This window comes from Zootoca vivipara, chromosome 1, assembly GCF_965207765.1.
Source record: "Zootoca vivipara chromosome 1, rZooViv2.hap1.1, whole genome shotgun sequence".
In the NCBI taxonomy this organism is placed as follows: domain Eukaryota; kingdom Metazoa; phylum Chordata; class Lepidosauria; order Squamata; family Lacertidae; genus Zootoca; species Zootoca vivipara.
The window spans coordinates 47846359-47855008 of NC_142582.1; positions in this window are offsets into that span (position 1 = coordinate 47846359).

An 8650-nucleotide genomic window follows, 5' to 3' on the forward strand; every position below is an offset into this window, starting at 1 on the left:
TCAAAATGGAAGCCGCAGGCGCTGGTTTCTTCTGGCTGCGTTTGCAGAGAATGTCATTACATCTCTTGAAGAGGATATGTGGCGGTCTCCACTGAAGGAGGTGGTTTTTAGGTCCTTTCTTAAAAGAAGTCAATTTTATTTTATTTTATTCAGATTCATAACTATAGTTTAACCTGAGTAAAACTGATTCTTCTATATATTACCGCTGTGCAGAGTGAACACATAACTGAGGTAGTTTGGTGATCTTCATTTCCTGTGACCTTGGGAATGCAATTTTTTTGATGTTCAGCATCCTAGCTTGGCAAGCGTCTCTCCACATGGATTAATACCATGTGAAATAAAATGCATGCTGGCTGAACTTATATGCAAATGAGCATGCAAGTGCCATGATTTACGCAGTACAGTCATGTGATCTTTGCGAACGAGAGAGCAGCATTGGCAAGAAAAGCCTGGGCGAGTCTTTGATTCATTGAGACACTTGGTTTGCATGGTGTCAGTTCACGCTGGGTTCCTTAGCATCATGCTGCATGGGAAGAAAACAGTTTCGAGGCCTAATTTGAATTTATAACAATAGGCAAGGGCCTCAGATATAAAGCTATTTACATTTAGAAGCTCTGTCCTTAGCTAAACCCAGGATGGTGAAATATAGCAAGGGACTCAGAACAATGCTGAGTTTTACATATCAGTCTCTCTAATTGTGAACTTGGGCAGTACAGTTTACAATCCTAATCTATTTAACAAATTTCAGAGAGGTAACTGTTTAGTCCCTTGCAAGAAAAAACAACCAAGAGTATTGTGGCACCTTAAAGACCAGCACATTTATGGCACAAGCTTTTGCGAATTTTAATTTACTTCATGGTTAAAGGTCTCCAGTGGGAACTGGGAGTTCCCTTTCCTTTTGTATATAGAAGGCAGAAAAGGAGGCTTGTTTTGGCCTGGAGGTCCCACTATCCATCTCCAGGCAGAATAACACATTCACATAGCTTCTGATAGGGCACCCCAGGCACTTTGTATTTTTAAAAATAAAATCTTTATTTGTATCCTTATAAACCAGGCAACCCCAAACTACGGCCCTCCAGATGTTTTGGACTACAATTCCCATCATCCCTGACCACTGGTCCTGTTAGCTAGGGATCATGGGAGTTGTAGGCCAAAACATCTGGAGGGCCGTAGTTTGGGGATGCCTGGCTTAGTGCAACTTTTGGAAATGCCATCAAAGAAACAACTATAGAGTTAGTGTGTGCATGATGTAAAAATCCTCCAGGAACCAATGGGGGAAGCAATGAACAGAGTTCTGCACACCTGAAGCAATGAACTTGAATAACTGAAATGCTTTTGTTCCTGCCTTGCTCTTTATCAGTAAGGGGGCAGGGAAGAGCTCTATCTCTTAGTGCCACATTAATCTGTGAATGTAGCACTACCAGCTTTTGTCAGAGGTGACGGTGGGGAGACATGTGGACGTGAAACAAGAGCATCTGATTGTATCAGTGCATTGCAAAAACTTTGATGGAAATCGTAGCATCGGGATGATGTTTTGTGGAATAGAGCACAGATCAGACACTGCAATCAGAGAGAAGCAAAGAGGGCATTTTCATCCAAGATGTCTCTGATGTAAAAGGGTCGCCCTCCATTGTTACTAGTAAGTGTTATACCATTAATTGTTACAATAAAAACACAATAGTGAGAACTGATGCTGTGCCAAGGACAGGAAAGAGGGGGAAAGGAAATCATCTCTCCTGTGTCCCTCTGAACTTTGGTTCAGGAAAACATTCATTCCTCCCCCGAGAGGTGAGGAATCTGGAAGGCTAGAGATCTCACCTTGATCTGTTCCATTTATAACAGGCGGAGGGGTAGGCATTAATGAAGTAGGCTGGGGAAGTTGGTGCACAGAAACCTCAACGCTTTTGGGGAAAATGCTAGAGTCAAATATGAAGAATGTGGCAGTGTTTAGACTAGGCAGCTGTTTGTGTACAGCATCTAACCCAGCCTTTGCTAACTTGCTGCCTTCCAGATGTTTTGAACTTCAATTCCCATGAGGCCCAGCCAGCCCTGGTGGGAGTTGTAGTCCAAAGCACCTGGGGTTTGTGTCCCAGGTTGGCAAATCCATAACCTCAGTGGGATCAACCTCAGTCACTTTTTAAAAAATCTGCTGAGTTTATCTGCGTGGTATTGATGACCATTTTACATTGTTTTAAGTATACTGCTTAGAGGGCTTTTTAAAATTAAGCAGTTTACATCATTTGTTTTAATAATAATAAACATCTTTCTTTGCCCCACTTCTTGCATAGGCAAACTCGGCCCTCCAGATCTTTTGCGACTATAATTCCCATCATCCGTGACCACTGGTCCTGTTAGCTAGGGATGATGGGAGTTGTAGTCCCAAAACATCTGGAGGGCCGAGTTTGCCTATGCCTGTTATAGGCAAACTCCTGCAAGTGATAAGGAAATATATAATGCTGTGTTAGTGTTAACAAAAAAAAGAGCCCCGTTGGGTCAGACCAAGGGCTTATCTAGCCCAGTATCCTGTTCCTCAGTGACCGACCAGATGCCTTTGGGAAGCTCACAAACAGCACATGAGGGCAGTAAGCCATTTCCCACAGTTGTTTCCCAGCAAACTGCTATTCCGTTGCAATGAAGGCACTCTAAAAAGACACTAATGTTGTGCTATGTTGCCATTCTTCTGACAAAAGCATTTCTCTTGTGCTTCAGCACATGTTGAAAACTAGTCTTGGTCACACAGCAGAAAATTTTGAAGGCTGTTTTGCTACACTGTTGGATGCACTCAACAGGCCCAGCAGCCAGGACGGATTGTCACTCATATGGAAGTCTCGAAAGCAGCTGCCACAAATCGCCAGCGAGAAGCAGCCAAATGTATTCACTTTCCTTCTAATTAATCTCATTTCTGAAGACTGGCACTCTGATAAATTGGTGGCTGTTTCAGTTTCCCAAAAGTTCTGCGGTAATTGGTGGGCTACTTTTCCTTGAAATTTCTTGACATCTGACCAAAAGAGAAGGGGAAAGAATTTCTGTCTTTGCATTCTCTCCACCTCCCAGTCTGCTGCCCATTTGATGCTTTGGTCAGTACAAGAAAATCTGTTTATGGAACATTTATTCTGTCTGGTTTGCACAAAGTTTGCTTATTCAGCTTTCATTCTGATTTGTTTGTGGACCTTGCAGACCAATCAGATGATTGGTATTCCGCACTTTCCAGTGCATCTCCCCATCATTTCATCATTTTCCTTATTGCAAATAGTCTTTTTTTTTAAGTGGGTATGTTGCACGAGTGCTCCAAAACCACTTTAATTGTGCAACCTGAATTTGCTGGTATGCTTCTGAATCCCACCAACAAAATAGCAACAGCCTGGAAGCAGCCAAAGTGCTCCTTTTAATGCTTTGAATCTTTTTTTAATTGTGTTTTGTTATAAATGACAATCTTTTATTTCCTTAACAAAATTCCTCAGAAAACCATTTACACAGGATCTTATAACCCGGCAAAAGGATGTAGAAATGAATCTCCATTTCGTTCTCAGACTTGGATGCCCACCAACCATTCGCAACAAAACCCGAGTCCTTTGTCACTCCTGATATTTGTGCTTTGATGATCTTTGTGCTTACTTCGATCTATATATGGCTCGGTCTATCCCTCCTGCACTTCAAGAATCAATCATCTCTCCCTTTTTGTTGGTATAAAGACGACTATTTGTAAACAAGTAGACAGCAAACATATCCACTAGCATTCACCCAAGCACCCCATTTTTAGGGCTCGTCCCACCATGAAGTTGTCCGGTTGTGTATCGATTTTCCTCATCTTTCTGTGTCAATAAAAACAATATTGAGCTTCTGTCCGGGAAGTTGTTGGATGGGGGAGGCTACAAAAGTGTCTAGGGGAAGCATTGCTCACTTTCACTCCTCTGCATAAAAATAACATCCAACTGGTGGCAATTAGATGGGATCAACATAAAAGATTTTTAAAAACAAAAAACATCAAGGGTAAATACCTTAAATGAACTTAATCACCAGCCACCTTATACAGAATCTAATGACTGTGATACCAATAAATAGAATGTCAACATTTATTACAAAAAGGTAAACTATTGTAGCAAAGGAAAGGCAAGATTAAAAAAAATAAAAGAAAGCATGAATACCAGATGTACAAAATCTATAATACAAGAACTGAAATGGATGAATCCATATGCAAAACCTATATGAAAATAGTACATCCACAATCTATGAAGAAACATGCAGTGATATGAATAAAAAGTGCCAAGGAAGCGCAAATGTTCTTTGTATATTGTGGACATTATTTTGATATTATTATTATTTTTATTTATTTATACCCCACCCATCTGTCTGTCTGGGATTTATCCATCCCAGTTATTGTATTATAGATTTTGTACATCTGGTATTCAGTTTTGGGGATTTTTGCACTTTGCCTTTTCTTAAAAGTTTCAATTTTTTTCCTATGTACTGAATTTTGTTAATATATTTATGTCCATCACAGCCATTGAATTTTGCTTATATGGACAGATTATAAAATGGTTACCCTTGACCTTTTTATTTTATGTTGTTGCCTTTAATAGTCAGGGATTCTTATTTTTCCTTCATTTGGTTTGTTACAGATATTTAGCTAGGATTGTCTTGGAGAGAAGAGTTTACCTATCTTCTTCCCCAGCGGTACAGAATCTGTGGTCCAATGGATGTTGTTGGATTCCAGCTGCCACCAGCCCCTTCTGTCAGCATGCACAATGTACAGGGATGAAGGGAGTGGGAATCCGGCAACAGCTGGCCACCACTTCGTCACTTACCCCTATAGCCACAACTTCGTCATTTACCCCTGTAACCTGCCCCTTCTAATTCTTTAATTGCACCAAGTATAACAACTGGGAGATGAACAGTACAAATAGTTTTCTCACTTCCACAGAAGTGAGTTCTTGCTTTTTGGTCAACTGTAAGCCAGCTGAAGTAAGAAAACTTCACCGTTTCATAAGAAGTTGTGAAAGTGAAAAATAAGAAATAATCCTTTTATTTGTTTTTAAAGATACAAATTAAAGGTAACACAGCAGAACTGTCAAAGCAAGAAGGGAGATATGAGAGAAAGGAGATGAACATTCTGTAAGAAATTTCTTTGTTTTGGCTAAATCATATTGTTTCTTGCCTTGATTCCATAATATGCATTGCGCCTCCCCTGTGCTACATTAAAGGAGGAAAGAGGGAAATAAATGGTTGTGCTGCTACAAATGTTCCCTCTGTGGAAGCATTCCACCTTCAAGCCCCCATCTCTTGTACGCTGTTCTGGCTGTTCTTCTGACCACCACCCCTTTGAGCTATCTGCAATGGGCATGTGGACAGGGGGAGAGCAGGGTAAGGGTTTGTTAGGTCAATCCCACCCAATTGTTTAATTTTTTGCTTAGTAAAATTCTGTTCATTAGGAAAAAGAAGGGGGAAATGAAAGGAACCCTTCTATGAACCAAAGGGGGAGGAGGGTGTAAATTTTTGTGTGTGTTGGAGCACCATTATAATTCCACCACCAAGCATGCTGAGAATAAACTTGCAACCTCTCGTAGTCTGCAGCTTTGGAAGCCATGGCTGCAAAAGCGACTTTGTGGAGGAATAAATCTGAAAACGGCATGAAGGATCCTGACACGCAGTAACTGGGGACAGCCACTGTACCAGACCAGAAAGGTCAATATATGGGGGAAGACCATGAGAGAGCAGCACTACAACACTTTGGAGAACACAACTGAGGGACCGATTTTTAAAGGTCTTCACTCATTTTAAGGAAAGTGTTTGGTTCTCTCTCTCTCTCTCTGGCCACCCTTAAAGCCTCAACAGTTTCTTCAAACTCTCTGAAACGAGATTCCCCCCCTGCCGGCATCAACTTGTCAAGGAGAAAGGGTTAGAGGCTTGTACAAGAGGAGTCCTGTTAGGAGGCATAGAAACGGGGAGAGGCGTGGGAACTGGAGACAGACGCTTTATGTCGTATGGAAAACATGCGCACATACATATTATAACAAAGCTTGTAGTCCAGAAAGACACTGTGGTATCCACTAGGTAGCACGGCTAGTTGCACCCTGGGAAGAACTTTTGACAGTTTTCAGTTCAAGAGGCTCTCCATTCCTCTTGGTCATGCTGCATCAAAACTTGCTGAGGAAACCAGATTCTTTCTTTTCGGAAGGGGAGCACAGAGTGCCATTCATTGTCAGGAACGGATGTGCTTCACCACTGATTCTCACAGTGCCCCTTGAGGTAGTTAAGAGTATCATCACCCCCTCTCTGCTCCCAAGAGTAGGAAACATGCTCAAGGCTACAAAGCAAATCCCTATCCAAATGAAGCTAGGGGGGGGGGGAACACCTCTGAATCTGCAATTAACTCCTGCTGCTTCTTCCCATCACAAGATGATCTTATGGCTTCTTCAGTCTGCGAGCTTCAAGGGAATGTTGCCCCCCACCCCATATAATGTGAAGGGTACCCAGCTTCATATTACATCTGATGGGTGCTTAAAGCTACAAGCATGGTTATCTTCCAGCTAAAAAACAACAACCCGACTGCTTGTAGGATGGAATCTGGAATCTGATTCGTATAAACGTGTGTAATGTAATGGGCTGCTTTAAATGATGGTGACAGGATAGCCCCCCCAGTGGCCTTAGTGCTTATTCCAGCATCCATGAGCTTCATGTCTGATTCTGAACCCTACCCAACACAACCTCTTATTCCAAGAATCCCTTCCTAACCCTATCAGGGGCTTGTGTGTGTGAAGCAGGAGGGCAACATTTTTAAGGGAAAGAGCTACACAGGCCTCTGCTACAGCTCCACACAGAATGGTCCCTACCTGGGACTGTTTTTCCTTAAAACCAAGCAAATAAACATAGAAGGGGAGATGCATGCAACCACATTTAATGTTTTAGCCCAGCTCTTAAATGAGCAGTGTGGGATTGAGACAGGCAGAAGCCACTAGTCCTGTGCATTCCCAACAGATGTTGAATCTGCCTTCGGTGACTAACTGTGGGGCTCATCGACAGTACCTCCCACACTCCCTGTAAAATGTTTTCCTTGGTCAGCAGTCATGCCACATACCAGGTCAATGACGAGCAGTTCCGATTGTGCCAATTAGCTTTTTGTAGACTATGCCATTTCCAAGATGTCAGGACAATTCAAGGCTGATTCCACATGACGCCAATGATCGGAACTGTGCACTGCATAAAAAACCCTTGCCTTCCCCCTTTGCACTTTGCATATTCAAAGGGAATACCCATCAGAACACAAGAAACCCTAAATATGGCCAGTCTTGTTCAAACTATGTAACTGGCTGCACTCAGTCAAAAAGGAAACTGAGCCTCTCCAGTTGTGAGACAAAGACAACTGTTGACAGCCCAGTCTGCATTGTTCACTCATGTGTCAAACTCTAGGGTCAAATGAGATGTGATTGGAGGCTGATTTGTACCTTTAGAGTCAGATCGGCTGCAATCATGCTAGAAACTGCTGGGGTAGAGAGTCTGGTTTTCAACAGCAAGCAGAAAGTGTGCATAAGGGGCACCCTCACAGCATAATTCCCTACAGCCTCTGTTCCAGGTACTTTCCCCTTACCGGTAGTTAGGTTCCTGTGTCAGAACTGAGCCCAGCTGAGAGGAGAAAGGCTGCCGTGGGGCAGGGAGAGAAGGGTCTGGACTCCCCATCTTCACCCACCTGCCCTCTTTTTAATTTCAAAATCAGGATTCTGCCTTGGTTTCTAAATGATAGCAGCTCTTCTGGGTTACTGTTAAGATACAATAATATATCGCTCTCATATTTAGGGATGGGGTGGGTTTTTTTTTTGCCCCAATGGTTCAAGTTAATTAAGACATGGGCATCCTGGCTGACGTTGTACTTTCTGGGTGGGACTAAAATGGAGCAAAATTGTAGGGGAGGAAATTCCAATGAATAAGAAAGGCTTTGCAATATTGTCAATAAATTAATTAGCACTAGTCACACATACTCTGTATAGTTGTCCATATTTCATTTATTAGGGAAGAAGCAAAATTTCACTTCCTTCTGAGACGTACAAATTGGCTTAAATTGTTCTGAGGTGGAGAAGATCATATCTCCCCCAACAAGCCGTTGTGTGGTACCCATTATTGAAGCAATGTTTTCAGTGGATTTAGGTAGGTAGTAGTTCTATTGATATTGGGCTAAAACATCTCAGCAAAATTTCCTGATTTTTACATTTTTTAAACACATTTTAAAAATTATTATTATCATCAGTAGGTCACAGATCTGAACTGGTTTTTTGTGGGGGTTTTTTGGCATCCTGATGGTGCAAGAGGTTTTTTTTGGGGGGGTGTCATTTTAATTTCCCTACCTTTCCCCCAAGTTGATGTCCAGAGGGTTTAAAGTGACTGAAAGAGATAATGAATCAGTAGAAGCATCATGCAAGGATGCAGAGTTGGCAGTGAAAAATGCATATAACATTTATAAATTTATAAAATTGTCTATGGCTCTCTGCTACACATTCAACTCCAAAACATTCTTCATTTAGCCTACGTCACATCCCTATTGACTCAAGTCAGGGATGTGGAACTTGTGGCAAGAGATGATGGGAGCTAAAGGCCAACAGCAACTGGAAGGCAACAGGTTCCCCTTCCCAGTGGTAAAGGGATGGAACTCAGAGTAGCA